Here is a 9401-nt window from a genome sequence, read left to right on the forward strand (position 1 = left end):
GCCCCTGGCCACCACGTAGACACGCCCCTGGCCATATGGAAGTGAAGACCTTTACTGCTGGATTTTAGTATTCTTCCAATACTTGGTATTATGGCCATCTCCTCTTCATCTGTTCTTCATTATTTTGCGAGCCTTCTTGCTGTTGACTGAGTAGAAGTCAAAAGTTAATTTCATTACTCTAATTAAGAAATGTAACAGGTTGGATTAGAGAATCTTTAATTATGTGAAAAGATTAGATAGAGTACGTGAAAAAAAGCTGCTGCACATTGAAATTGACACTGAATTAAATTTATTTAATACCAAATGTTTGTAAAGTCATGTAGCCTACACCCATGAACATTTTATGCTTAAAGCTTTACCTGATTGAATTGTTTTTATACTTCATTTTTAGCTGCTGTCACGTTCTTCTTTTCTTTTCTTTTTTTGCCCATGGGATACCATGAAAATTTATATTAGTTCAATAACCTACCGTTCTGCCAGTTTTCACCTCTGTTATTATAACAGTGACTAAGAATTAAACTTATGCGTTGACTCAAAGTATGCAGACTTCTTTTTGTCGATGCTGTTGCCATGGTGAATCATAATTCCGGAGCGCCATTGATCATGACTTTTCATAGTCCTGGTGCACGCGCTAAACTCAGAGTCAATCTACTCAGAGTTGACTGAACTAACACAATTCAGCTGTTCTGAAACCGAAAACTCAAAGAGTTTCCCATCTCAGGGTAAGTCGACTCAAGAGTTCAAGTTTTAACTCAGAGTTGGTTGAACCTCCTTATTGAAACGGGCCCAAGGTCAATGAAACCGAACATTTTTGAAAACTCCTGCCTTGGTGAAGATTTTCAAAAACTCCGGTTGCAGTGTTGTCGTGTTGTCGTGGAAACATTTTCAGGCTTCTGATTGGCCAACATGGCTTTACGGTTGAGATTTAATTTTGCCACCTGTTGGCTTGGCATGCTCTTGACAGTGCTTCATAGCATGCGTTTGCGTTTTTCATGTAGACAGATATTTTTTTAAAAACGGAAGAAGGAAAAACTCTGTTTATAAAAATACCCGTGTACGTGTGGACATGGCCTCAGAGTGTTGAAAAAGTAACACTGAAGCAGTGTTAAAGTTAATGAGATAATTAGTTGATTAACTGAATAATGATTGAGCATTAATGAGGAACATCTGCTGTTAACAAACTGAACCACTGAAAGAAAAACAAGACCAGAAAAAAAGAGATGAGACGAGCAGAAATACAAGAACTACAACTGACTTCAGCCACAGCCATAGATGAAATCAACGCAAGATAAAAGAAGACATTAAATCTCTCAAGTTCTCGGCAGAGGTTGATTAAACAACTCCACAAACAGCATTATCAGCTTCACGCATTACTAACCAGGGGTGCGTTTCCCAAAAGCATCGTTAGTTAACTATGGTCGTTAGTTCCATTGAACTCTATTAGTAACGACGGAACTTGCGAGCAAAGTTGCTTTTGGGAAACGCACCCAGATTGATTTTAGATGTTGATGTTTTAGTTTTGTTTGAGTTACCATTATCGAGGTCAGTGTTTGCTTTAGTTGGGCTCTTGACCCTTGACTTTAAAACATTAGTATTTATTTGATTGCAGTAACTGTGAGTTTATTAGACATGTTTGTTATGGCAATCAGGTGTTGATGGTTATGTTTCAATAAAGACATAATTGGTAGTGATGGGTGCTTTCAAAGCACTGCTTCGTGAAGCTTTGAAACTTTTGTGAATCATTTGTTTTCAAAACAGTGGATTTGACTAGTGATGGGAGAAACAAATCTTTTTGAAGCTATGAATCAATTGAACCAATAAAACATGCAAAAACAGCTTTTACAAACCCAATGCAAATACTTTCTTCAAAGTATATTAAATGCACTTTAAATAATAAAATACCATAAAATATGAAATGTCTGTATATATGTGATTTAAAAATATATATATTATTAAATTGCAGGGCTTGTTTAGTTTGTTTTATGGAGAGCTTGTCTAAACAGGCCAGTAAGTGACTATTAACTCTTTCCCCGCCATTGACGAGTTATCTCGTCTTTTAGAGGACAACGCTTCCCCGCCAAAGGGGCGGAGCTTACCGATAGGTCAATTAAACACAAGACTGAATACTTACTGACGTGGTCTGGAACTTCATTAAAAATAAAGTTCATCCGAGCTTTCCTAGAAGGAAGGAAGCAAGGCAGGCAATATAAAGACTGTTTTTTCCACAACTTGGCACTGCACAGTGTCTTGTTTTCTTCAGAGTCATCTTTATCATTTGGTTTCTGCATAGACCTGCGTTTGCATTCCTCGTTATTTACACTACATGCACAAATCAGTGGGCGGGGCTAGTGATGTAGAAGCAGTTGTTGATCTTCTTCTGTGGAAGCGGTGCTTAGCCACACTATTCTTCTTAGAGTGGGAAATTCCACAACCTGTCATTTTGGCAGACTGGCTTTAATATAAGCTGTTTTTAGACTAACGAGAAAGTTTTGAGTTCTGAAACTTACAGGATGTTTTTAAAATACACTGACCTCTTATATATCAAAAGATCATAGGGAATTTCGATTTCTCCATTCATGTCCTCTTTAAAATAATTTCTTAGTTTGTGCTTGTGCTGGCAAGTTATAATCTCTGTAGCACTGATCCTGTGTGAGAGAGAAAAGTAGTGCTCATACAAACACACACAAGGAGGTGTTTCTTTTTTCTCCATGTCACACAAACATACTGTCACCATGAAGCTTAAACACAATCTTAAAGATCATTCATGTTCTTCACTCTCTGCAGGCTGTGGGACTGTAGTATTGGAGAGGAAGGCTGTGCTGCTCTGATTTCAGCTCTGAGATCAAACCCCTCACACCTGACAGAACTGAATCTGAACTATAATAAACCAGGAGACTCAGGAGTGAAGCTGCTCTCTGCTCTACTGGAGGATCCACACTGTAAACTGAAGAAACTACAGTGAGTCTCTTCACATCTCAGTAACTATAAGATTTCAAGTAAAAGGTAAAATTACTCAGATGTGTTTTCTGTAGCAGTGGTTTTGTTTGTTGTCCTCTCACCCTCAGTTTTAAACCCTTTTATAAATAGTGCCATTGGTAATCACAGCGTGACGATATATAGCCATATCGCACAGGTACAATTTTGATATTTGGTTTAAACAACAGTTTAACAGCACAATTGTGTACATACATAAGAAACAACAAAAGAGTGTCTTTAAAAACTCTCTTTTGTGCAAAACTACTTTCTTCTGCCTGAGATTCAAATCTCAGTTTGACAGTTTAACAGCTGAGCCCGAGCCTCGGTTACTCATTTGAAAATGGCACTTTAGAATATATTAATGAACGTTGAGTGAGTGTGATAACCTGCATCTGATACAGCATTCATTCTTCAGCTCAATCTCATATTCACAATCAAACATTAGTTTGAAAGTTTGCTAAAGAAAGCAATATCTTTGTCATACTATCCTTTCATCTGTTAAGAGTGATTTCTGATAACATCGCTGCTCACTCAGTGCATTTCTTGGCTGCGTCTTACAAGCTGTTGTTGAAAGTAAAAATAACTTCCTTGTTTGCCACTCTGTTTCAGTCTCTTTCAATATAAACGTCTGCTGACTCACTCATAAAAGTCACTTGTCGCCATCTAATGGCGGACCAATGTAACTAATCACCTTCACGAACACACGCACCATTTCCTAATACTAAATAATATTATTAAATTCTACTACTATTTACATCAAATATTATTTACTGCTTATGTATACTGAATAGTAATATAATAGTAATAATAGTAATAGTAATAATAATGCTTGTTATTATTTAAAATTGTATATACATTTTTAAAAACTCTTTTTTAATTTACCACTTGGCATGTTGACAATAATGTATATCTTCAACATTTTCTATGGGATATGTTTTCAGTGGACTTTCAAAATTTGCTTTGCTTGAGAAAGCATGAAAATATTCAGTTTCTATGGTTTTTTTTTATTTTTTTATTGGATTTATTTAAGTTAATTTTTGGCAATCGAGATATAACAGCAACAGCGCATTTTTTGCCAGCAAACCAAAGAGTACGCGCAACAATCCTGAAGAGTCATAGCAACAGATGAGAGATGCCAAAGCTGCGGAGAATCCGCTTGCTTCCGTAACTGACGTAGATTTACAGAAAATTACCGTTTGTTTTTTTTTCAGATAAATAATTTCACATACTTATTCCCAACACTTTATTAAGCTTTAAGTTACATGGGACTCAAATGACAAGGGACCAATTTATAATCATGTTTATATTAATTAGCCTGTGAACTCATTCTCTCAGACGGCCTGGGTATGTGGAGCGTTCGCAGCTTAAATCCCAGCTAACAGAATTTTGTTATAAGAACGTTCTTCAAATATTCAGTGTTAGTTCTGGGAACATAAAAAATGTCCAGTTTTCTTGACGTTAGAGGAACATTTTTAAAAAGTATGATGTTCCTCAAACGTTCTTTCAACTTAATTTTGATTTAAAATTCAACATTCTAGGAACGTTGATTTGTAACATTCCAAGAACATAAAAATATCCAGTTTCCTTAATGTTAGTAGAATGCTATTTAAAGGTTAGTATGATGTTCCTGAAACATTCTTTCAATCATTCAAACACCTGCTGTGAACAAGCACTGAAAGAAAGAGAAATAAGAACACAAACTACAACTTTCCACAGCCTTAGATGAACTGAAAATAAAAGATATTAAATCTCTCAAGATCTGTCTAAACAACTCCACAAACAGCATTCCCAGCTTCACTTACAGTATTACTAACCAGATTGACTTTATTTCTGTCACACGTCTACAGAAGTTCTTATTGAGAATTAACAGAGGTTTAGATGTTGAGGTCTTACTGAAAATATTTCGTTTTAGGTCACCATCATGGAGATCAGCGTTTGCTTTAGTTGGGCTCTTGACCCTTGACTTTTGTTGAGTTGTTTGTTTTGCAGCAATTGCAGATGTTTTCAGAAAACATTTCTGTGTTGATAAAGCAGATCAACATGTCTGTTTTAATAACGGACAAATGACTGCATTAAAGTAGTTTGAACAGCTGTATTTTCTGTTGTTTTTCTTACTTTTAGAATTAAAATGTTATGTAAGATGGAAGTAATAAACTCAAATGTGAATATATATATATATATATATATATACATACAGTATGTCATGGAGGAGTGGAAGAGGACTCCAGTGGCAACCTGTGAAGCTCTGGTGAACTCCATGCCCAAAGAGGGTTAAGGCAGTGCTGGAAAATAATGGTGGGCTCACGAAATATTGAAACTTTGGGCCCAATTTGGACATTTTCACTTAGGGGTGTACTCTCTATATATATCTATATATATATTTATCTATATCTATATATCTATGTCTATATATATCTATATATATCTATCTATCTATTAGGGCTGAACGAATAATTGCATTTGCGATAATATCGCGATATGAAAAAACGCAATTTTTCAATCGCAGAGGCTGCGATTACACTCGGTCACGTGACACGCAAGAGTGAAGAGGTGTGTTCCACTTGAAGATCGATCGGTGTATGACATCAAAGTACGGCGAGCGAGAGAAAGCATAAGGAGACGTCCGCGCTCTCTTATAGCTCTCACAGTACTTTGATGACACACACCCATCGGTCTAAGCAGCGCTGCTTCAAGTCGAGTGCGGGCCATCAGCAGAAAAAGAAAAAAATTAAACAGTAAACAGCCAAAGGACGTAACTTAGAATGGGATATGGATCGGTTTGTGAAAGCGAAGAGAAAAGCCATAGATGAAGTCGCACAGACCCAGGCAGGTGCTGGTCATTTAAAAGCTAAATGCAGAAAATATGACGAGGCATATCTTGCTCTCGGCTTCACTCACTGAGTCTATACCGGACGCCGCAACAACTCTACACTGACGCGACAAAGCGACCATTGCAAATCATTTTAACTTTGTGTCAGTACGTCATAAATAGAACAAGGAATCAGTTTAATATTGGGTTTTGTCGCGCCGCGCCGCATCCAGTCTACACCGTGTCACTGATTATAATGGTTTCTACTGTATTTTGCAGATTTTTTTATAGGTTTAAAGGGGGGCGTGACCAAAATAGTTTGAGAACCACTGGTCTAAAGTTAACAGACAGTGTTTAAAAAGTTCAGTGCACATGTTTACATCGTAACACTTCAGTGATTTATGTAAGATTGTCCAAAACTATTTAAAAGTTTAATACAACACACTCAGACTCATCATACAAATCTCAACAATGGTGACAATCAAAAAAAAACAACAACAAAAAATTGCAGCAATGCATGCTGGGAGCCATGAATGTGTTTTGTGCGCTGGCATGAAGTGTCACCATTGTTGTGTTTCATATGCCGAATGTTGATGTCTGTGAGTGTATCAATGACACAAAACATGCTTTAAAAAGTTAAGAATGGCAGTGTTATTTACACACTCACAAACATCAACATTGAGCATCTGAAACGCAACAATAGTGTTACAAACTATTTCTTTTAACATTGGTTGCGTTCTATTTCTCCCAATAACATTTTAATTTCTTAAAGGCTTAGTTCACCCAAAAATTACAATTATGCGTGTTTTACTCACCCCAAAACCATCTTAGGTGTATATGACTTTCTTCTTTCAGATGAATCCAGTCGGGAGTTATATTAAAAATGGTCTTTGATCTTTCAAGCTGCTTAATGCCACTCAGCGGGTGTTGCATGCATCGGTCCAAAAGAAGTTAAATAAAAAGCGCCCATCCATCAAAAAAAAAGCGTCTCACACGGCTCCGGGGCGTGAACAAAGGCCTCCTATAGTGAATCGATGCGTTTTTGTAAGAAAAATATCCATATTCAAAACGCAATAATCACTTTAATCTAGCTTGCGCTCACTGTTGTACACAGAAGCAGCTCCGGGAGGATGACGTATGAGGTCAGCTTTGCACATGCGCCACTCAGAAGTGATGAACGCGGAAACGCAGCGGAGAGATCAAAACAAATCAACGGTCACTTATTAGAAGTACAAAACGAGGATTTGTAAAGAAGAATGTCAGAGGATTTCGATATAAGCCAAGAGGAGACTGGTTTTCCTTTGCTAAAGTAAGGAAACTTTGCTTCCTTTGCTCCTGTAAACAAACGTTGGTTTTCACGAGACTCACGTAGTCTATGTATGACCAGACGATTTATTCATATCCAAAACGAGATTATAACATGCAGTGCATGTTTCATTCATAGGCTACTCGAAGCAGGAGGGCCAGGGTTGCCAAACCCTGCCCAATTGCTACTCAAAACTAGCCCAAAACTAGCCCAATCCCATTTCGAGGGGGGCTCCCCATTAAAAATCGCGTAAAATACACGTTTTTGGCTGGGTTCCCCTGGTAAAATTCTCACTCCAGGGGATAAATATCACGTTATACGCGCAGACTTGGCAACACTGCAGAGGGCGCTCTTGCGCAGTCCAAAGTCCAAAACGGCCCAGTACAAGTAATAATAAATTATGACGTGCAGGAAATCCCTAATATGGACAAAGGCATCCAGCTATGGCTGTAGCTAAAAAAAAGTTAATTTCAGGTAATTTCCAGGTAATAAATATAGTATATGAAGAATGCAGTGCTAATTGACATAACATTTATAACAATATAGAAACTATTCTGCCTTATTATGTGTTTGTGTAAGCCAATCCTAAAATTGTCATTAGGAAAACACAGAAAAATTTTTTATAGAATACAAATGATTGGTTATCATCCAGCAGTGTACTTGATTTCTTAGCCAATTAAAAGACACAAGAAAAAATAAAGCCTGTCAATGTTTTTTTTTTTTTTTTACATTTCTGTCCTGTCATTTCTGAAATGATGGCTACGCCCCTATGTGTGTACAGAAAACAGTGCACGAGTCTTCTTGTGCTTGAATGGTTTAAAGTCATATTAAAATGTGCACAAAGGAATCAATAAGAAATTTAAATTGTATAACAACTAAACGATTCCTGACCTTAAGCATCCTATTCCAGAATTTCAATAGATTTTGGATTCCCAAGCCTAGGTATGTGTTAACATGTTAAATAAAATGCTCTTTTTTTTGTCCTACCGAAAATGTCCCTGGAGTCCACCTTTGTTATTATTACAAACTACACTTTCGATGTGATTTTAAACCATTCAAGTCAAGAAGACTCGTGGTTTTGCGCAGCTTGTCAGTGAACAACGGCTCTGTATAGTAAATGCTGCTCCATGTGAAAGCACGCACGTGATGGAGATTTATCGCTGATTACAGAACGGCTTTACTGACAAGATGCGCATTAAATATCGCATGCTACTACATAGCATTATACATCAGTAGTTGTCCGCGACAAACAATGTTGATCTGCCGTGGTACAAGTCCTTGTGCAGATTGAAAGAATGCCGTCTTTTACTGTTCCGTTTTTGTCTCCTTTTTGTAGTTTTAAATAATGATTTAATGAACTGATATTTATTTGCCGCCGTCACAGCTATAATGCTTCTCCGACGAGCCGCTTCTTCTTAGGCTTTTGCCGTGGTACTGCGGGTTACACCAACAACATGCCCGTGGACACTGCTGACTAGCGGTTTGCATGTGTACTGCACGTTGACGCGGGCTTTACTGACAAGATGCGCATTAAATATCGCATGCTACTACATAGCATTATACATCAGTAGTTGTCCGCGACAAACAATGTTGATCTGCCGTGGTACAAGTCCTTGTGCAGATTGAAAGAATGCCATCTTTTCCTGTTCCGTTTTTGTCTCCTTTTTGTAGTTTTAAATAATGATTTAATGAACTGATATTTATTTGCCGCCGTCACAGCTATAATGCTTCTCCGACGAGCCGCTTCTTCTTAGGCTTTTGCCGTGGTACTGCGGGTTACACCAACAACATGCCCGTGGACACTGCAGACTAGCGGTTTGCATGTGTACTGCACGTATAAATGAAAACTGACGCATAGCCTACGGCGTAGGTCCGACGCAGAAGTATAAATCAGCCTTAATTCTGAAATCTTCTCTGTCAGCCTAACTATTTTCCTGCATTTATCACATGTGAATCCCACGTCGCCGACAGAGAGAGCTAAACTATACATGCGGCAAGCGGTGCAAACAACAATAGCAGGAAAAGAAGCCATTACTCACTGTGATTGATGAATGATTTTGACTTACCACTGTTGTTTGATGAACTCGTGAAAAAAAAAAGCAAGAGAGAAAAGAAACGGAGCGAGAAAAAAGAAAAAAAAAAGAAAACAGCAATAGAAGTGAATGGAAACGCGAATGACAAGCTAACCGGCTAACGAATGCTAACGCGCTGCACTCGCAGTTTTAGAATAAAGGCGAACGATCAAATTAATCAGATTAGTTTGATAGATAATATCAGAAATATGGTGGGAATTAAGTTCTATTTTATCAC

General features: G+C 37.6%; 1 pseudogene; it reads left to right on the forward strand.

The window, feature by feature from the left end:
• Positions 1-9401, forward strand: part of LOC107702249 (NACHT, LRR and PYD domains-containing protein 3-like) — a 63961-nt pseudogene that overhangs the window by 50169 nt on the left and 4391 nt on the right.

The sequence above is a fragment of the Sinocyclocheilus anshuiensis genome, unplaced genomic scaffold (assembly GCF_001515605.1).
Source record: "Sinocyclocheilus anshuiensis isolate Anshui unplaced genomic scaffold, SAMN03320099.WGS_v1.1 scaffold666, whole genome shotgun sequence".
Taxonomy (NCBI): Eukaryota; Metazoa; Chordata; class Actinopteri; order Cypriniformes; family Cyprinidae; genus Sinocyclocheilus; species Sinocyclocheilus anshuiensis.